The 22,908-nt window shown below is 39.5% G+C and overlaps 1 protein-coding gene across 1 annotated transcript in view; it reads left to right on the top strand.

Annotated features, from left to right (window-relative positions):
• The window catches only part of PLXND1 (plexin D1), a 223,417-nt gene that overhangs the window by 23,733 nt on the left and 176,776 nt on the right, over positions 1–22,908 (top strand). The window lies entirely within an intron of this gene.

Below are 22,908 nucleotides of genomic sequence, written 5' to 3'. Positions count from 1 at the left end.
GACTGTCCTCTTCCTGGTTCTGTGTCATCCAGGGTGCAATGGAGCTTTGGAGAGGAGAGAGGGGGTTTCCTGCTCCAAAGCTTCACCAAGTCCTCTGTGATGCAGAACCAGGAAGCGAACCGCCTGCAGCAACAGTAAGGACAAAACAGGTGCAGGAAGGCTCGGAAGGTTGTGCCCATGCCCATCTGTGCCAAACCCATGTTGGTATATACAGACAGTGTGGGCTGAGGTGGCATAAGGTAGCCATGTGTGACCCCAATGCGACTCAGAACTGGCATTTTTACTACTAGTCTGGGCACTTTGGATTAAAGTTGCCTCTGTTTGGTTCAAAATCACCGTTTTCTGAGAAACTACAGTAATACCCAGTATCTGAATTACTGCTAGAAACAGTGTCATTTTGATCTAATCTGTCTACATTGAAGCTCTTTTGACTTGGTTGTGTGTCAGTTTACATCTGGTGAACACTAACAGTCAGCTTGTCAGAAGTGTGCATTGCATGAGTTAGTTGTATTTTGGAGATGTATTTAATGCAAAAACAGTGCACGACCTGGCACTTGTACAGTCATGATCTAATAGCATATCATGCCTTCTCTCAAGCAAAGCCTTTTTTGTGCCAAAAAATTGTTATAGTCATTTAATAAATGATACCTGAAAGAAAAAGTATTGATACTCCAGACTTGTCTACCCATGTAGCTTCAGAAGGTTTTTTTCTGTTTGCATTCTCAAATGCATTTACATGTGATTCCACAAACAAGCCTAATTGAGCACATAGTCCTTGCTTCTAAGTAACCACGCAGAGCTTTGTGCTTGGAATAATTTAGAAAATGTCATGTGACAGCGGGGACATTTTAACATTGCCTCTGGATTTCCTGGCTCTTGTGGTTTGCTGTCAGGCCCCAAATATCATTGGAAAATGGTGTTTTTGTGGTTCAGTGACTGGATGGCCAACAGCAACTTCTACAATAATGAGTTGTTAAGTAAAGTGTACCGCTTGGATAAATCATATAAACATTTTAAGTATGTGTATGTTTGAGTTTGGAAACTGAACGTAACCCAAGAAAATGTTCCCAGAGTAAAAGTTAAATCCACATGGGAATATGAAAGAGCATCTGCTTACTGTCCAAATATACTCAAGCCCCTCAACTAGACTGAGTTTTAAAAGAATTGTATTACTTTGAAGTCCTAATTTATATTAATCCAGGAAATCAAAACACGAAACTGATTTTTTTATCTCTCTTTCCAGCTGAATTTCCATGAAAAAGAAAATGGAAATTTGCACTTAATTTAAACTTTGAGATTAAAGCATTAATTCCTGTGCAAATATAGGCAGCAATCTTAAAGATACTTACTGGGATTCAGTCTCAATGGGAGATTATTTCTGCTCTCTTAATGTCATGACTTGAACCAAATTGCTGGGTTTTTTTTAAATGTGGCTAACATAGTTTCATATCACAATAAATATTATAATACTTTCTTTGCAGACAAATAAATATCAGAATCCCTTGCAAGAGGGTACTTGTAGGTCTTAGCTTGGTTTGTTCAAGTTGCAGTTGACAAATTAAAGTTTAAGTGAAAGGCCTTAGGAAGCAATGGCCAAAATAAGTTTGAGTATTCAAATGGAGACTTTAATATGATAACTAGTTTGGGTACGAAGTGTTGCCCGGGTTATTTGAAAAAGTCATTTTTAAATTGTACAAAATGCATAAGGTTGTGGGTGAACTGCAACACACATCATGCCTGGTTAACCTCGAAAAAATCCATCAGTATTTAAAGTCTGTTATGTTGGGCAAGTTTGCTCTAGATGCATGGGGTTCTAGAGCAAGCATCAAGTTTGCTCTAGATGCATGGTGGGGTTCATTGTGCTCTCTGGCTGTAGAATAAACTACAGCTCCCACTATGGTTAGTCAGCCTCCTCAAACCCCTCCAGTAGGTTGAGTTAGCCATGAGGGTTCTGTTTGCCAAGTTTGGTTCATCATTGGTGGAGGTCACAGTTTCTCTGGTTGTGGGTGAACTACAACTCCCAGAAAGGAACTTAACTCCATTAATCAAATTTCGGCATGTCAGGTATGTGAAGTTAGGTCCAACTCCATTGATGTTTGGGTTCACAGTGCTCTCTAGATGTAGGTGAACTACAATTCCCCCAAATCAAGGTGAATTTCCCCCAATGACCTCCAGTATTTTTTGCTGGTCATGGGTGCCAAGTTTGGTCTAATTCCATCTTTGGTGGACTTCAGAGTGCTCATTGATTGCAGGTGAACTATAAATCCCAATATCTACAACTCCAAAATGTCCAGGCCAATTTCCCTCCAAACCCACTAGTATTCAGATTTGGGCATATAGGGTATGCATGCCAGGTTTGGTCCAGATCCATCATTGTTTGGGTTCATAGTGCGCTCTGGATGGAGGTGAACTACAGCTCTTCTAAATCCCCCCAAAGACCTGCATTATTTTTTGTTGGTCATGGGGGTTCTGTGTGCCAAGTTCATCCAGGTCCATCATTGGTGGAGTTCAGAGTGTCCTTAGATTGCAGGTGAACTATACATCCCAGTACCTATAACTCCTATAAATCATGGTGAATTCTTCCCAAACCTCTCTATTATGATCAGTAGTATGTTTGCTGTGTGCCATAGAAAAGAATAGGAAAGGACTAAGGGAGAGACAGTGGGCAGAGTCATGCAAACTGCACAACAATGGAGAGAGTAAGCAGCACTGGGATGTCTGTGGTAGAGGAAGCACATAAAATCTAGGATGAAGTCCCCCTTTTGAAAGCATTCACTTGGGTAGTAGGCAGTATGGTGTTTGTAGAGGACATTGACAGTGCTCTTGTACAGGTTTACAGTGCTCACTATAACCTGCAATGTCGTTGAAGGGAGGGCCTTTGGTGTCTCCTGAGTAGTAGGAGCTATAGCTGTTTGTGGAGGAAGAAGCCTGTCTGTGTAAGCGGACACCCAGCCACACACACACATCTTTACCTTTATTATGTTTATAGATAATACACTGATTTGTATTTCAAAACAATTTTACAAAATCCAAAATTGTCCACATAGGTTGAAGTGGTGCCTTTCATTTTGTATGGTTCTGGGCACATAAACCTTATTAAAAATATATTGTGTATTGAATTACTCTCAGGCTACGCGCGTAAGGTATATATGAAACATAAATTAATTTTGTTTTTAGATTTGGGTACTATCACCAAGATATCTCATTATATATTCTGAAATCCAGAAAAAAAAATCTGCAATGCTGAATACTTCTGGTTCTCAGCATTTCAGAGAAGGGACACACAACCTGTAGGCATTCTGGACCAGTGGTTCCCAACCTTTGGTCCTTCAGGTGTTTTGGACTTCAACTCCCAGAAATTCCTACCATCTTACCTGCTGTTGGGACTTGTGGGAGCTGAAGTCCAGAACACCTGGCATACCAAAGGTTGGGAACCACTGTTCTGGGCCATGCAAAGATGAAAAGTTTAATCATACTGGGCCTATGTCAAACACAAATACAGTATGAAGTAGTGTTTGCTGAGTAATAGATTCAAGTCTACTGTTTTACCATCTGTGAAGAAACTATCTGGAAGTAAATGAAGGAATGAAAAATGTATTTTAAATGATCCCTTTCTTAGGTAGACAGAATGTATTGACATACTTGGACAGAAAGAGCAACATTTATATGAAACATATGTTCTGAAATGTTGGTGGACTATGACAATGTGAAGTTTCTTGGAATTTCTAGAGCTCTGGCTTCAGAAAAGACTGACCTGAAGTCAGTAAGTATATTTTTTATGTGACCCACAGATCACAAAGCAGATAATATTGCTCTTGATAGCTTTCCTTCAGTACGTGTGTTCTGCCCACAGAGAATTTCCTTTTGCAAACTGATTGTAATTCATCGCACATCGGAATCTTAATCAGCAGTGGAAACCTATTGGAAGTAAGCCCTGGGAGAACTATTTTCATAGGGCAAGGGAAGCAAGAATAAATGTCAGGGAGACATGATAAATGATAAAACACACTCAACCCCTGGACCCCTCTCCTTACTTTAAATCATTGTAGTCTTAACTATTAGCTGTAGAGACAGATTTAGACCTTGGGAGATTTCCATCTTCTCTGCCTCTTCTCCAACCTCTATCAGGCTAAGAATAAACTGGACACATGCAGAGACAGTCAGGGTCTCACTGTCAGTTCATGCCAAAAGGGGGAAATGGCATCTCTCGGAGATCGTTTGGCCAGGAATAGCTCAGTTTCAGCTTTGAGAGAGGAAATGGTGGTGGGAAAACAAGAAGTCTATGGGTTAATGTGAACGAACAAACTCGGGATATTTTACAGTTTTTGAGTTTGCAGAAATAGTTTCTCTGTTTAGAAAGCTACTGTTCAGGCATAATTTAAAGGGAATGCTGGACAACTTCAGAGGGTCTGTAGGCCATTTCTCTTCTCTTCCACTACTCCTTTGTGGACACCCCACTCTGTGTCCAGTGAAAGGAACGCCATGTCCTTTTTTAAAATCGATTTTTGACTTGAAGAAGAAAGTTGCTTCTGGAAGTATGATTCTTTCTCAAATTTTTCAAGAAATTAGTTTTAGAAAATAGCAATAGAGTAAGTTGTTCATAAATATAAATACATCTGCAGTTTCATTTATCCATACCTAGGATTAATTAATGGTCTGTGTAGGAACTTGCTAGTCCTCCAAGTGACAAAATGATATGTTACCATAGAGTAGAATTGGTGGACGTAGAGAGGATCTGGGTTGTTGTAGGTTTTTCGGACTGTATGGCCATGTTCTAGAAGCATTCTCTCCTGATGTTTTGCCATGTAAGGTAAATGTCAGGAGAGAATGCTTCTAGAACATGGCCATACAGCGCGAAAAACCTACAACAACCCAGTGATTCTGGCCATGAAAGCCTTTGACAATACGTAGAGAGGATCACTATCTAAGAATGTCTAGGTCCTACAGTACCATTCTATGATGTGCTGGGACTGGAAGTGAGGTAATTATTCATTGTTTCATGTAACCACATCCTGACTGGAAACATCCCCCATGGACTCAGGGAGGTCTTCCTGGACTACTGTTCTACTGAACTTGGAGGGTTCCTTCATGAAATATCAGAGGTAGAGATGCTGCAAGAATGAATAAGGTGTGTGTGTGCCCCCCTCCCACTTTAAAGCACATTATAATAGATGCCTATCACTTAAAAGGTTATTGCTCTTGAAATAAATCAGAATTGCTTAAGACTTTTCATTTGTTCTTTTTTCATTTCACTAAGTCCTGAATAAAAACTCCAGTAGACTACATTCAAAATTTCTATAACCTTTACCAATTTGATACAGGATTGGTGTAGCTTAATTGTTCTCTCCAAATATCAATTGTAATATTTTTCAGATGATCCATTAACATATTTTTGTAACCTACCACATTTCAGCTCTGGGATAACCATTTCTGATGTTCATAGAGTTGAAAGAGACCACACAGGCCATCCATGTGACGCAACCAAAGCATCCTTAACAGATGGCCATCCTGCCTCTGTTTAAAAGCTTCCAAAGCAGGAGCCTCCATTACACTCTGAGGCAGAGAGTTCCATTGTTGAACAGTTCTTACAGTCAGGAAGAGCTTCCTAATGGCCAGGTGGAATCTTCTTTCTTGTAATTTGAACTCATTGCTCCATTGAGTCATAGTTTCCAGGGCAGCAGATAACAAGCCTGCTCCTTCTTCTTTGTGACGTCATTTCAAATATTTATAAATGGCTATCATGTCTACTCTCAACCTTCCCTTCCGCAGCTCTTTAAGATGCTCCTCATAGGGTATGGTCTTCAGACCTTTGAACATTTTAGTTGCCCTCCTTTGGACACTTTCCAGCTTGTCAACATTGCTCTTGAATTGTGGTGCCCAGAACTGAACAGAATTGTTTAGATCTGCCCAGGCAGATCTAAACAAGACCGCCAAATTTCATTTTTGGCCAGTGTTCATTAGAGTGGGCACACTTCATCAATTCTGGTGGTATAATTTTCCTGATGGCCTTTACCATCACATTCCTACTTATGTCAAAATCCATTGTCTCCATTACCTCCTCTGCATGTGGCGTCTGCCTGGGCAAACCTAAACAATTCTGATGATGTAAAGCACACTTCCATACCAATTTCTATTATCGTAATTATCCTTCCGAATACAGTGAGCATGAAGTTCTTTGCCAAAGTTCAGTAAGCACAGCCACAGTTACAGCAGGGTCTTGAAATATTAAAGTAAAAAGTCTCATTCCAATCTCTTCAGGTGAGTTCAATAGCAGTCCAATTATACACATGACATCACTTGCCTCTAGTAGCTGTTTTGTGATAAATATAACTTTTTTCTGTTAGCAGATGGGATGGGCTAAGTCATTGGTGCAAAGAAAGAACCTGAATTCACTGTTTTTCTCACCATAAATCAATTGAACATTGCAGCTTTCCCTTAATAAATTTAACCACTGTTTTCCTCATATTTTAATTTAAAAATTATTACAGTGCTAAATATAAAATCAAACAGAATATAGATTTCAGTTCTTGTGGGTTTTTTCGGGCTATATGGCCATGTTCTAGAGGCATTTCTCCTGACGTTTCGCCTGCATCTATGGCAGGCTTCCTCAGAGGTCTGCTGGAGCTGGGAAAAAAGGGGGTTTATATATCTGTGGAATGACCAGGGTGAGACAAAAGGCTTTTGTAAGTTGGGCTGGGTGTGAATCTTTTCAACTGACCACCTTGATTAGCATACAATGGGCTGACTGTGCCTGGAGCAAACTCTTCTTGAAAGGTGATTAGATGTCCCTGCCTGTTTTTCTCTCTGCTGTTTTAATTTTAGAATTTTTTAAAACTGGTAGCCAGATTTTGTTCATTTACATGGTTTCTTCCTTTCTGTTGAAATTGTCCACATGTTTGTGGATTTCAATGGCTTCTCTGTGTAGTCTGACATGGTGGTTGTGAGAGTGGTCCAGCATTTTTGTGTTCTCAAATAAAATGCTGTGTCCAGGTTGGTTCATCAGGTGCTCTGCTATGGCTGATTTCTCTGGTTGGAGTAGTCTGCAGTGCCTTTCATGTTCCTTGATGCGTGTCTGGGCGCTGCGTTTGGTGGTCCCTATGTAGACTTGTCCACAGCTGCATGGTATACGGTAGACTCCTGCAGAGGTGAGAGGATCCCTCTTGTCCTTTGCTGAACGTAGCATTTGTTGGATTTTCTTGGTGGGTTTGTAGATTGTTTGTATGTTGTGTTTCCTCATCAGCTTTCCTATGCGGTCAGTGGTTCCCTTGATGTATGGCAGGAACACTTTTCCTCTGGGTGGATCTTCATCTTTACTCTTGTGGCTTGTTCTTGGTCTTGCACCTCTTCTGATGTCTGAGGTGGAGTATCCATTGGCCCGGAGAGCCCAGTTGAGGTGGTTCAGTTCATCTTGGAGGAGGTGGGGTTCACAGATTCTTTTTGCACGGTCTGCCAAGGCTTTAATGGTGCTTCTTTTTTGACTTGGGTGATGGTTGGAGTTTTTATGTAGATATCTATCTGTGTGTGTGGGTTTTCTGTAAACGGTGTGACCCAGTTGTTGATCTGGTTTGCGGATGACTAGGACATCTAGAAAAGGCAGTCTTCCTTCCTTTTCTTTTTCCATAGTGAACTGGATGTTAGGGTGGATGCTGTTAAGAAGCCTGCCATAGATGCAGGCGAAACGTCAGGAGAAATGCCTCTAGAACATGGCCATATAGCCCGAAAAAAACCCACAAGAACTGAGCGATTCCGGCCATGAAAGCCTTCGACAATACATAGAATATAGATTTATTGTGTCATCCTTATGAATAAAGAAAAGTGACAGGTTGAGTATTCCTTACCAGAAATTCCTAGGCTTAGATGTATTTGGGATTTTGGTGTTGAAGGCATTTATGGCCGGAATCACTGAGTTGCTGTGAGTTTTCCAGGCTGTATGGCTGTGTTCCAGAAGCATTCTCTCCTGACGTTTCACCCACATTTATGGCTGGCATCCTCAAAGGTTGCGAGGTCTGTTGGTAACTAGGCAAGTGAGGTTTATATATCTGTGGAATGTCCAGGGTGGGGAAAAGAACACTTGTCTGTTTGAGGCAAGTGTGAATGTTGCAGTTTGTCACCTTGACTAGCATTGAAGGTCTTGCAGCTTCAAAGCCTGTCTGCTTTCTGTCTGGGGGATTCCTTTGGGAGGTATTAACTGGCCCTGATGTGGGCAGGGTTTGGAATATTTCAGATTTCAGGATGAGAGGTACTCAATCTGTACTGACAATATCTCATGGTACTTTGACATCCTCAGTGTTATATATTAAATACGTTTAATGCAGTAAGAGAAAATGAGTGAGAAAGTCACTTCAGATGGAGAATTCTAGGGGTATTACATGGCCCTGACCATTCCACCTTAACAAAATGCTTTTAGCTGGTCTTGCATCAAAATATCTTATGGGGATTTGGAGGATATATTTAAAGTGTAGTGTGAAATTCAAGTTAAAATTTATTAATTTTAATTTAGATCCAATCTTTCTTCTAAAACTGGAACTGAAGAGTTGCTGGTAACAGAAATAGCTTTTCATATGATTATGATCAACACTAATATATTCTTTTTTTTAATGTATCAAGGCTGGCAGATATAAACAAGCGCATAGAGGGCTGAGAGAGACATTTGTAGATTTCCAGGGCTCTTGTTTGCAAAATATCCTCTTTGCCTCTTGTGCACGATCACAGCCAAGCTTCTATTCACTACCCATAAATGCATCCATGGGCCTTATTGATTGCACACAAGATGTAGGCTGCATACCCTATGAAATGATACTGCTGGGATTCAGTCAAAGCATGACTGAGATGTAATTTTTATGGAGCGTTTCACATAGTGGAGGGCTTGTGCTTACAAAGAAAAAGCCCTAAAACATTCACGTCAATGATAAAGTGTTCTGTATGGAGCAAATTTCCTTCAGCCACACTGTCATTTTCCATCTGTTCCAACATACACTTAGCAAACGCCTGTTGTCAGAAGTTCTACAATCTTCCTTTTTGTGCTGGTCAGTTCCTTGCTTTTTGAAGGGGTATTCTGGAAAATTGTGGTTTGCTTAACACATAACATTTGCTAGTTGCATCTAAATAGATTGTTTGCAAGTTTCACATTGCTCTTGTGTCAATGTTAAGGCAGATTATTTTTAGAGGGTATGGATTTTTTAAGTACAACTTTAAGGGGGATTTGAGACATAGGGATAGGCACACATATTTACAGATGCAACAATTTATTCTTCTGGGTTGTAACATTTTTCCTTTGGCATATGGATACTCCGTTCCGATCTTCTCTTTAGAGATCAGAAAGGCAGATGTCTCAGGAAGAGAGATAGACTGTTATGTCACCCCTTTTCTCCATATGTCAGACTCTGCCGTCGGTGTTATTTCCGTCTTTCTACACCAGTTGAGAGATATCAGTCATATGTTTTTGCCTAATTTGTATGCTTCCAAATGGCCAGTCCATTGTATTATAACTAACACTATAAAATATGAAAAAGATGGCAGCTAAATCTTGCCTATGAATGAATTTTGGAATAAATTCCTGATTATGGGAGACTTGTCCAAGAGGAATCCAGATTCAGATCTGTTAAGGTATTTAAGGAACAAGTGCTGCCAAAAAACTCTTGCAGCAGACATTATAAATCTTGCAGCCACAAATCTTGTGTTTTTGGAAAGTACTTTTTCAACAAAACAGAGTTATGTATGAAATAAAACATTGCATGCAAATGTAAATACAAGTAAGCTAATATGTAAGTAAATAGTAGCTTTTTAAAGAAGAAAATGTGATTTTAGATTCTGATTTTTTAAAAGCACAATATTGGTAATAATAATAATAATAATAATAATAATAATAATAATAATAATTTCCCCCCACTTTATCTCCTCCGAAGAGGTCTCAACGTGACTTAACATAAAAGCATCAGCATTGCTGGAAACAGCAACCTTCTCAAACCTCCACTAGTTGTTCGTTATGTGTATAATTGGGATTGCTTACTCTATTGTATATGTGTTAGTTTTGCCATTTTACTTTGGCTCTTTGTTGTGGGAGGGGCGGCAGAACATGTGATCAGGTCTGGGCTGATCCATAAGACTCTATTTTAGAAACAGTGTTTGCTTTGGACTTCAGTAGGAACAGTATGTTTATACTTCATTGGACTTTCAGACTAGGCAGAGACTCTATTAGACTCTCAAAACAGAGAGATGCTTTGGACTATGAACTATTGATTCTAAGAAAGATTCCCTATGTTATCCACACAGAGAAATTACTTCAAATCCCATGTGTAACTGGATTGATATGCAAAGTTCCTGTATGCTGAATACATGAAGTTTGTGAGTTGACCAACATGAAATTTAAGAGTTGCTTATTTTTGTCTCTTGAGAGCATGATTTAAAAGCAAATATATTTTAGGGGAGAGTAGCTGGTTTTGGGCAACTAAAGGGAACAGGTCTGAAACTCTGCTGAATATATGTTTGTGCATTGGCATATCTTTGTGCCTAACAGTTCAAAGAGATATCCAGGTACATCACTTTAACAGCTGAGAAACCTAATCGCCTTGCATGAATACCATTTTACCCAAACGGTTATGACTCTTAACATGTCATGCTTTTTACCAAGAGGTTATGGCATCATTTTCAAAAGGGTTACGACTTCTAACAAGGTCATGCCTTTCCAAAGATCATAAAATCTCCAAAAAGTTCTGGAGATTTCCAAAAAGTATAACCATTTAAAATATACAAATATATGAACATCAAAACAGGATTAAATATAATCAGTATTTTTAAAATCCCAGTTAAAAATCATTAAAACAAATTCAAAGTTCAAAACCGCAGCACCCCCTGCATTGATCTTAAGAACCATATATTTAGAAGCCTGTCTAAATAAAAAGGTTTTTAGCAGATATGATGTTGAGAATCAATGAATTTGGATAGAAAACACCAATTGGAGGCAACATTTAATGAAAAGCGAACATCTGGTAGTCTAATGCTGACATGAGCATATTTTCATAAACTTCACATTTTAGAAAATAGCCCCATTTCCAAGGTTTTCAGCATAAATATTTTCTAATTGAATAACTGGAAAATGCACTCTGGATTTCATCAAACTACTTTTGTAATGAGTGTGTCTTGATAGATGGATATTTTATTGAATCATTTGTTGGCCACCAATTCTTCGCATCTCTGGTATAAATTATTAAGAAATCAGAAGATTCTCAATATGTACAAACTAGAATTGGGGAAAAAGAGAATCCCCTTCTAAATCCAGACAGAACTCAAAATATACAATGTTATACTAAAAGGCATTTTAGTTTTCTTAACGTGTCTTTATACTGAAATATTAAAGTTGTTAATTATTTCCTGCTGCTTGCTGTCCTTCAATTGGGAAAAAAAACCTCAAAAAAACTATTCTCCGGTTTTCCTCTTCTGTATTCACTGTTGTTGGTGATTATTTGTTAGTTGGGCAAGGTACCATTCATGAAAGTGACTGACATTTGGGGAAATGGTTTGTACATTATTGTTCATCTGACAGATGCAGGATGCCTACATTGTAGATTTATTTCTAGGACCATTCTGTAATGCATGAGCCCCAGGGACTGAAATACCCCATCCTATTGGATGACAGTCAATTAACATGAGTGAGCGTAACCAATAAAAATGTGCTTCTTATTTACAGAAGCGAATGCAACTCTTTCCATGACCAAAATTGAATTGCTAGTTCTGTTTAGGGGTAGACACATGGAATGAATTTCTGAGTGGCCAATCAATACTTACATAAGTTTAATCGATTTAATACTTTGGACTATCCATCAGATTAAGGTTTATATCTCTATATCTGTGGCTTTTATATATGTTTTTATAGTGTTACGTTGATTGTTTTTAATTGCTATTTTGTGAATGTATGGCATGGAATTGTGCCAGCCTGTAATCCGCCTTGAGTCGCCATATGGCTGAGAAAGCCAGGCAATAAATATTGTAAATAAATAAATAATAAATAATTTTTCACAAATATCAAAGAGCATTCCTTAGATAGCCATTCAGAAAGAATGGTGATAATGTTTTAGCACCTTAAAAATAGCACCTTTTGTTGAAAATTAACAGCAAAATTACAAGCTTCCTATACTAGTAATTTGTTATGTATATAATTCAGATTGCTTATTATACTATGTATGTGTGTACTAGTGTGTAGTTTTCCTTAACTCTGTGTTGTGGAAAGGGCTGCAGATCATATGACCAGATCTGGGACTTTTCAGGACTCACACTCCATTGGGCTTTCAGACTATACCGTGACTCTATTAGACTCTCAGATTAGTGAGATGCTTTAGGCTTTGGACTGCTGATTACAAGAAAGATGTCCTGTGTTATCTGCACATAGAAACTACTTAAAATCATATCTATAACTGGATTTGTACGCAATGTACCTGTATGTACATGAAGTTTTGTGAGTAAACCAACTACGTTATTTTAAAGAAGTCTATGCCACTTCTGAATCATTTGTTGGCCACTATATGTATGTATGTATGTATGTATGTATGTATGTTTTTGTGCATTGGCATATCTTTGTCCTAAACAGTTCAAAGAGATATCTAGGGATTTCAGTCTAAGAGCTGAGAAACCAAATTGCCTTGCATGAATACTAGTGGATATTAGACTGTAGATTCAAGCAATTTTTAACTCTTCTTGGGGAGATTCCTGATTTTCCAAAATGGTTATGAATATTTACTTTCCAAAAGGTTATGGCATCATTTTTCCAAAACCTTTACTGTGCTATAAGCTTTTATGGAGTAAAATCTACCAATTCATCAGATCAATAGGTTTATATACATACTGTATTCATGTGCAAAGTGTGTGTGAAATGTGAAATCGAAGAGAAACATCATGCAGAAAATACAAATAGAGACAAATACTTCATGAACAATAGCCATTCATGGAACTCTGAATGGCAACACAAAGTGTCTGCATTTGTGAGCTTATAAACACTTTAGTGTGGTTTTAAAAAAGAGGTTCTCCCTATTCAAGCCATAGGAGTTAAAGTTATTGATTCATTGTGGTTTGGTTGCGTCAGGCTAAAATCTGTCTTTGAAGTTTCTTTATTGAGTAAACAACCACAAGTCTCTTGGAAGGTTGACACATTCTCCTACTGTTGAAATGTTTCCCAACTGTTCTTTTAAAGTTGTCATCTGATGGCAGATTTGTTTCTGTTTCAATGCATTGTTTCTGCATTGAGACTGGCCTGTTCCTCCTATGTAGGCTATAGAGAACAACGATAGCAAGTAATGGCATATGTCATATTGAAAGATTAAGTATACAAGCCCCAGTGTTGTAAGTGTCTGTAAGAGTCTGTAAAGGCATTGCCGAAGGGCTATCCTGCATAAAATAGAAAGAGCAACCTTTGATTAGAGATAATAACTGAAATCTTCACTGTAGCAACCTATTGTTAAATGATATACTCCATGTTTCTTACTTTTTTTAGTAAAGGGAATGATTTTATACTATTATGCAATTGAACTGATAGTTCTCAAGTTTAGAATGTGTACCTGAAATATGACTGTGCTTCTTATATATCTATAATTTGTCCTGATTTTACCAAGACCTGGTACATGATGCAAACTGGATTTGATGTGTTTATTTGATCCTTGAAAATATTTCTGTCATTCTTAGAAGGATCTGTTTCTGTACTTCTTAGAATGAGCTACAAAAGCACTGGGAAGCATGGAAAAAATTCTTTAGCTCATGAATATATGCTTCAGTTGGTAATTTTAGTATTGAATTTTACTATTCCAAGATTATGGCAACCAGATTGATTGAGAACTGGCAAGTAGAGGGAAAAATGTGGAGGCAATGACAGACTTTGTATTTCTAGGCACGAAGATTAGTGCAGATGCAGACTGCAGCCAGGAAATCAGAAGACGTTTCCTTCTTGGGAGGAGAGCAATAACCAATCTCGATAAAATAGTGAAGAGTAGAAACATCACACTGGCAATGAAGATACGCATCATTAAAGCAATGGTATTTCCCATAGTAACCTATGGATGTGAGAGCTGGATCATAAGGAAGGCTGAGTAAAGGAAGATACATAGATGCTTTTGAATTGTGGTGTTAGAGGAAAATTCTGAGAGTGCCTTGGACTGCATGAAGATCAAACCAGTCCATACTCCAGGAAATAATGCCCAGCTGCGCATTGGAGGGAAGGATATTAGAGCCAAAGATGAAGTACTTTGGCCAGATGATGAGAAGCAAGAAAGTTTGGAGAAGACAATGATGCTGGGGAAAATGGAAGGAAAAAGGAAGAGCGGCTGACAAAGGGCAAGATGGATGGTATCTTTGAAGTGACTGGCTTGACCTTGAAGAAGTTGGGGGTTGCCACGGCCGACAAGGAGCTCTGGCGTGGGCTGGTCACAAAGAGTTGGAAGCAACAACAACATGCTGCCATATAATCCAGTTCAAAGCAGATAATCTGGATTTTTATGGCAGTATAGATGGGGCCTTAGTTCTAATTGATTTAATGGAACCTAACTAACTAGAGAGCAAGTGTGTTGTGGTCTGAGTGTTGGGACTATGCTTCTGGATGCCAGGGCCTGAATCTCTATTTGTCCATGGAAACCCACATGGGCAAGTCACACTCTGACAACCTTAAAAGAAGGAAAGGCAATTCCTCTCTGAAGAAATCTTGCCAAGAATACCTTGGCCCCATCTACACTGACCACTTATATCGTAAATGTCTGGAGATAGATGCAAAAGATGCTAGGCTGAAGAGAGATGTGAGGATCTGTGAAATAGCAGGAGAGGTGGATTCACACCAAGTGCTATGCTTTGGTCAAATCCTGGCATTTCACAGATCCTCGTATCTTTCTGTAGCCTTTCCAGCCTTGCAATCACAGTATTGTGCATTCTGTGCTACTAGGGTTGTGTACAGTAATGTAGTTTGATTCTGCGGTTGGCTGAATATGTAGATGCTGAGCCTGGAGATATGTTAAGCTCACTGTAATTTGCCCATCACTCTAACACACCTGTGTGTTTTCTTTGTCTCTGTGTGCATTTGCTGTGTTGCTTAGCATCAGAGTCTATGACATTTAGAAGTTCAGACAGAGGCAGACAATCATGGGAATTTGACAGTATTAATGTTGACATCTGTTATATTCAGATTTCACACAAGGGGCACCAAGAACACCAACTTTATTTGGAGAGAGGGGTATAATGAAAATGTAAAAGAAGTACAAAAATGTACAGATGTAGAACACTATGTTTCCTTAAGACTATCTTGGATATTTTCTGGCGTCAGCTTTCTTACCTCATTGAGAGCCTTACACAATTTGTTAGAAAAAGAGTTCCCACATCCTGGAATGATTTCCTTTATTTTGAAAGACTCAGAAGAATACTCCATTAGAGAAAAACCATGGAATATATAGGACTGGAGTTCTAGCACAGCCTCAGTTACATGCTTTACTTTGCATATTGATATCAATCACAGTTTTGAGTAGTCAACCTTATACAGCTTCTGGATCACTTGAATTTTGAACTGAACAAATGTTCTTTAGCCACTTTATATTTTATATCTGATTGTATGTTTTTAAAAGAACTCGGTTAGTGCGACAGCCTTACATTTTCTCATAAAACTAGTCCCTGAGCAGTGACAAGGGCTTGGCACAAGGGCTATCAAGAGAAGAAATTCACTAGGCTTACCCCTGTGTGGTTTCTCAACACCTGGTAGTTAGGTAGCATGCAAGATACTCCACTTGGTAGAAAATATGAAATGCAAAGATACAGAGTGGGGGATGCCTGGCACGACAGCAGTATGTGTGGAAAAAAATCTTGGAGCCCTCATGGACAACAAGTTAAACATGAGCCAGCAATGTGATGCAGTAGTTTAAAAAGCCAATGAGATTTTGGCCTGCATAAATAGGAGTATAGTGTCTAGATCCAGGGAAGTCATGCTACCCTCTATTCCGCTTTGGTCAGACCACACCACAGTTTAAGGGAGATGGTGACAAGCTGCAATGTGCCCAGAGACGAGCAACAAAAATGATCAAGGGTCTGGAGAACAAGCCCTATGAGGAGCGGCTTAAAGAGCTGGGCATGTTTAGCCTGAAGAAGAGAAGGCTGAGAGGAGACATGATGGCCATGTATAAATATGTGAGGGGAAGTCATAGGGAGGAGGGAGCAAGCTTGTTTTCTGCTGCCCTAGAGACTAGGACGCAGAACAGTGGCTTCACACTACAAGAAAGGAGATTCCCACAGAACTTCCTAACTGAGAGGTGTTCAGGAATGGAACACTCTGCCCCAGAGTGTGATGGAGACTCCTTCTTTGGGGGCTTTTAAACAGAGGCCATCTGTCAGGGGTGCTTTGAATGTGATTTTCCTGGTTCTTGGCAGGATGTTGGACTGGATGGCCCACGAGGTCTCTTCCAACTCTAGGATTCTGTGATTTCTCCATGGCTGAAACCCTGGATCCCTTCCCTGGGGGCAGCTGATGGCTAGGACACATGGAGGTTTCTCATTCATAGGGTCACCATAAGTTAAAGTCATTGTGATTTGAAATAACAATACATTAAAAGGAACAAGTGGGTGGTGAGTTTTCTATTCCTGCCATGTATGAGGAAATGCTATCTTCAGAGATGCCACGAGGCACTCCCATTAAAAGATAGCCTCTCTGAGTCCCTCCAAGGAGAGATGGGTGGGAAAATAATAATAATAATAATAATAATAATAATAATACATTTTTACTATTTTTATTGATTGATTGATTTACTTTATTTGTATACTGCCCCTCTCAGCCTTCCAGCTACTCGAGGTGGTTTACAAGGCAAAATTCAATGCCACAAAAACACAGTACAATTTAAAAACATTAACAACAATAAAATCAAAGCAGCAGCAATAAAAACATAAGTCAGTAAATCATCAATAAAAACATTGTCCAAATCCATTGTATAATTGTTCTGTTTTCCTATGTCTATTACTCAATATTTGCAAATGCTTGCTCGAACAGCCATGTCTTAAGTTTTTTCCGAAACATTAGGAGTGACGCAGCCGATCTGATCTCCTTAGGGAGGGCATTCCATAGCCGAGGGGCCACCACTGAGAAGGCCTTGTCTCTCGTCCCCGCGAACTGTACTTGTGACAAAGGCGGGAGCGAGAACAGGGCCTCCCCAGACGATCTTAATGTCCATGATGGTTCATAAGGGAAGACACGTTCGGACATGTAAATTGGGCCAGAACTGTTTAGGGCTTTATAGGCCAAAGCCAGCTCTTTGAATTGGGCTCAGTAGCAAACCAATAGCCAGTGGAGCTGGCGCAACAGGGAAGTTGTATGCTCCCTGAGAGCCGCTCCTGTTAGCAACCTTGCTGCCGTTCATTGGACTAATTGAAGCTTCTGGACCGTCTTCAAAGGCAACCCCACGTAGAGTGTGTTGGAGTAGTCTATACGGGATGTAACCAGAGCATGGACTACCGTAGCCAAGTCAGACTTCCCAAGGTACATATGTTGCTTTTTCTTCAAGCAATATATGAGCAAAGTGTGTCCTCCCAGAATAGCAACTTCCATCAATCCTAGGCAGTATAGCCAGTGGTGACCAAGGCTTGACACTGCACAATAGCAACATCTGGAGGATTGCAGCATGGCTCTCCCTGCACTCTCCCTCTGACTAAATAAAAAGGAATAAGGGACAAGGAGGGAGGGAGAAAAAGAAGAGGAATTCAAAGGCACCCTTAAGACTAGCTGGTTTCTCTTCTTGCATATGCTTTTGTGAGTATAAATAAAGCCACTTCTTTGAAAGTCCCATGGGGTGAATAATAGACCCTTTAAAAAACATTTAGAGTGTAAAACATCACTTTTAAAATGAATGCGATGTTTTTTGTTAATTACCTTCAAAAACCAACTGATTACTGTTACTTGCAGCTAACTTTCAAGAAAAGTAGGAAACAATACTGGACAGTCTACAAGACTGTCATTCACTGCTGTAACACCCCCATTATCTCCAAAATGGGTGCAATAATCTGCCATCTAGAGAACTTCCTCTTTCAGTATTATAATAGTGGTTAACTTTGTCAGTATACATTTGCAGAATTGTTTTTATAGGTTTTTTAAAAATGTCCTGAAATAGAATGACCATGAATCCAGGCTTTTGCTTATTATTGTTAGGCAGAGACATCCTGGATTTCTAATTGTTTTAATGGGACAGCAATCACTTTCTGCTTAGGAAAGCCAAGTGGGGAGGGCTTTGAAATCATTTTAAGACATTTGTTTTCCAGAACAGTGGATGCATGAATCATTGCCATAACTGTAGACATTACCATATATGCTCATGTGTAAGTTGACCTCATCTTGAGGGCAGGATTTGGGGCCAGAATTACAGATGTTGCTTTGACCCGTGGATAACTTCAGGGTAAGACTCTGAGGCATGTAACAAATACTTCTCTTCCTCTTTTTTGAAAGTGAATAGGGAGAATATATGTACTTTGGAAGAGGCAAAGGGAAGGAAAGGTTGTGTTTATTTACAGAGGTTACAATTGGGGCTGTAAACAGCATTGCTGATCTTATATGACTTTATCTGTACAAATACAGATAGAAAAAGGAATATAAATGGGGAAAAAGAATGGGAATGCAGCATGAAAAGGGGATAGAAGTCAAAGGAAAGCATCCTGCCTCTGTTAGGGACCCAGCATAAAAGTAGGGACAAGAGGCAGAGGTCAGAAGCACTTCAACCCCATTGTCTCTCCCTTGCCTGAACTGGAGAAAAAGAAACAGTCTTCTCTCGTTCCTCACCTTATTCTTTTGGCCCAAGCAGCATTCATTAGCAATGTGGAGAAACCATTTTGAGTTGAGGTGGTGTAAAGCAGTGGTGGACATCTATATAAATAAAATGTAATGTTCTATTGTGGGATTAATATAACTCAAAAACCACTGAACAAATTGCCGCCAAATTTGGACACAATACACCTACTACCCCAAGGTGTGACCATCTCTAAAAAAATTGATTATGTCATTTGGGAGTTGTAGTAGCTGGGATTTACAGTTCACCTACAATCAAAGAGCATTCTGAACCCCACCAACGATGGAATTGAACCAAACTTGGCATACAGGACTCCCACAACCAATAGAAAACTCCGGAAGGGTTTGGTGGGCATTGACCTTGGGTTTGGGAGTTGTAGTTCACCTACATCCAGAGAGCACTGTGGACTCAAACAATGATGGATCTGGACCAAATTTGGCATGAGTACTCCATATGCCAAAATGTGAACACAGATGAAGTTTGGGGAAAATAGACATTTGGGAGTTGTAGTAACAGGGATTTATAGTTCACCTACAATCAAAGAGCATTCTGAACCCCACCAATGATAGAATTGGGCCAAACCCCCCATACAGAACCCCCATGACCAACAGAAAATACTGTGTTTTCTGGTGGTCTTTGGTGACCCTTCTGACACCCCCTCATAATCCCCCCAGGGCTCCCAACCCCCAAGTTGAGAAATGCTGCCTTAAGGCCATCCAGTCCAACTCCCTTCACCAGGGCAAAAAAACATAATCAAAGCCCTCCTGATAAAGAGTCATCCAGCCATAGATATATATGATTCATGCATGCACACACACACACACATGTGTATATGACAGATATAATATCATAGATTTGAAAGGGACCCCTAAAGAAGGACAATTATATGTTGCATGTTCCAGAGTAGGCAAACCAGACAATCTCTAAATCAACACTGACAAAGAAACAAGAAGTACTGTTTACTCACAAGCATAAAGAAATTACATATATTAGAAACCAACACTTTCTCATTACTTTATACTCCAGATCACCATACTGATCCACAGCAACGCATGGCAGGGGATGGCTAATTTTTAGTAAGATCTACCTACATAAGTTTCTCTGCTCACTAGCTATTACTATAAGCCCACATCCTTCAGGTTCCCTTGTGTTGCTAAAAGCATAGAATGAGACTATGTGTTTTCTTCATTCTCCAAGGGCTATAATTATCTTCTAGGGATCTTGGAATTAAGGCTCATTGGTAGGTCAGTGAGTATTGAGCTCCATCCACTTCTATGAAAGTGTATTATGCTTTCCCTTTCATAAATTACCATATGACCTCAGGCAAACCATTTCTATTTTGGGTTTGTTTTGTGTATTGTAACTCTATTATAAACAGTTCACTTGTTAGACAACTTCCTCAATCCCTTTTGATGTATTTCAAATACACTCTTCTCCCTCAGACGTTCCATCCATTCAAACAGTCCAGAATATGTTATTGGCAATGCTAGTGATAATGCCAGAGGGATGCAAAATAATAAAGTAGTGCAAAAGGGTCCAGGGAGATACTAATATCAATTCACATATTTGGATTTTTCCTTCCCCATCCCTATTTTATTGTTAAATACAACCTCCTTTGTCTGTGGCGCTGGTACCTTCACTTTCATATATCCATGTCCAACAAAATATGTCCCCTCTAAGCATTTTTTGGTCCTCCAGCAAAATCCTATGGTATTTGTAGACCAGAAATCTTTCAACATATTTTGTTATTATCTGATGTTTCTAATTTATTTATTTATTTTATTTATCTTAATGGGTTTTTTTTTTGTGATGTTTATGTTGGTTGTTTTTCCTTTGTGCTGTTGCCTTTGCACTTTTTGTATATTGTATGTTTGCACCTTTGAATGCTTTGTGAGTCACCCCGAGTCCCTCCGGGAGATGATGGTGGGGTATAAATAAAGTATTATTATTATTTTACTGACACAAAAACACAGTATGTCACAGCAAATGAGATCTATATGCTGGATTTCGTATCACAAAATCAAACACTTTCCAAGCGTCTAGGACTGTGTGATGTATTTTTGAACTATGCATGCAGATCTAAGTAAGGTGGCCTTTTGCAGTTCACAGATCATGATTTTGTCAATGTTTATTGTTTCCAAATGCTGGCATGGCACCCAATGTGCCAATGACCACTGGGACCACCTGTACTGGTTTATGCCAGAGCCTTTGCAGTTCGATTTTGAGGTCCAGATAACGGCTGAGTTTTTCCTGTTGTTTTTCCTCAATGCACCTGGTATGGCAACATCAATAATCCAAACTTTTTTCTTTTCCACAATCGTGATGTCTGGTGTATTGTGTTCCAAAACTTTTATCAGTCTGGATTCGAAAGTCCCACAGTATTTTTGTGTGTTCATTTTCCACTACCTTTGCAGGTTTATGATCCCACCAATTCTTTATTGCTGGCAGATGGTGCTTGTGACATAAGTTCCAGTGAATCATTTGGGCCACAGAGTTGTGCCTTTGTTTGTAGTCAGTCTGTGCAATTTTCTTGCAACAGCTGAGGATATGATCCATGGTTTTATCAGTTTCCTTGCACAGTCTGCATTTGGGGTCATCAGCTGATTTTTCAATCCTGGCCTTAATTGCATTTAACTGCTCCAAGGATGCTGAGAGCTGTGCTGGTGGTAGTGTAACTACCAGTAGGTCCAACCAAGCCAGAGAGGTCTCAGCTGAGGAGTGGAACCAAGAGCCCCTAACCCATTAGCACTATGGAGAAGCAAACCAAAACAAAGTCTATACTGGCTCGGTCGATGCCCAGGCTAGAAAGGACCGCGGTGGATGCTGCTGATTCTGGACATCCATAGACAAGTGGGCTACAGAATCAAAATACAAATGAACAATCACAGAAGCAGCAGAAATATACAATGCCAGAAAACTGCACTATTATTATTATTATTATTATTATTATTATTATTATTTCCATATGACATCTGGAAATGTATCCCCTGCAGATATGGGGTTGTACTGTATTTCTAAATACTATCTACAATTTGTGTGATGTGTTTGATTTTCTCCTAACTGATATTTTTCAAGAATAACACCAGTAATTCAGATTCTTAAGCACCGAAAGACCCACTTAAGATTATTTAAAACCTTAAATAGACTGTAAAATTAGTTATGATTGCAGTTCTTCCTACTAAATGTTATCCTTCATGCTTTCTTTCTATTTCATGGTGTGTGTGTGTGTTGCTTCTGCTTGCTAAACAATGAGAAAGTAACGAGTGGTTTGAGCTAAGCATCCTGCCGCTCTCCCTGACAATTCCCACAGAAACAGGCTCATTGGAGTCTGGGAACTATACTCTTGTTTTCTACATGACTCAACTCTTTGGTTTTTATTGCAGCTTACTATTGGCTGCTTTGGGATTTCTGAGTGAGTGGGTGGGTAGGAAGGCAGGCAGGGGAACAGAGGCAGATGACGGCAGCAACACCTAAAGCAAAGATAAGGCATACAATAAAACACTAATTCTAGAATGGTAGATTTTGTGGGGCAGGAGATGGAAAAAGGAAAGAGTGGAGCAGAATATAGTGGCTGGAATGCTGAACAGCAGCATCTACACATCAACATCTTTTAAGGAGCTGCAGTAGCGAAATGGGTTAACATTCTTGTGCTGGCTGAAATGCTGACCTGAAGGTCAGTGGTTTGAATCCATGAGACAGGGTGAACTCCCATCTGTCAGCTCCAGCTTCCCATGTGGGGACATGAGAGAAGGCTCCCCAGAGGATGGTAAAACATCTGGACATCCCCTGGGCAACATCCTTGCAGACGGCCAGTTCTCTGATATCAGAAGTGACTTGCAGTTTCTCAAGTCACTCCTGACACACACAAAAACTTTACATGTTATATGTTCCACAAGCTTCTGGAAGTTTGTTGGTTTGCTTATAAAATGAGCATATGGGTTTATGTCATAAGGTTACTGTAGTGCAGCGTGCTTTGAATATACTCTTATCAGACAAAAAGTATGAAGCTGGACCATTGTTACTTGCACCCAGTAAAGGCTTGTTTTCTGCAGTGACTATTTTATATTTATCACCTTTCGGTTTTAATGATATATCTCAAGCCTCTCCTCCCCGTGAGAGAACTTTGCAT

The sequence above is a fragment of the Anolis sagrei genome, chromosome 2 (genome assembly GCF_037176765.1).
Source record: "Anolis sagrei isolate rAnoSag1 chromosome 2, rAnoSag1.mat, whole genome shotgun sequence".
Taxonomy (NCBI): domain Eukaryota; kingdom Metazoa; phylum Chordata; class Lepidosauria; order Squamata; family Dactyloidae; genus Anolis; species Anolis sagrei.
The sequence above is the reverse complement of the archived record's forward strand: the minus strand, read 5'-3'. Positions and strand labels throughout refer to the sequence as shown.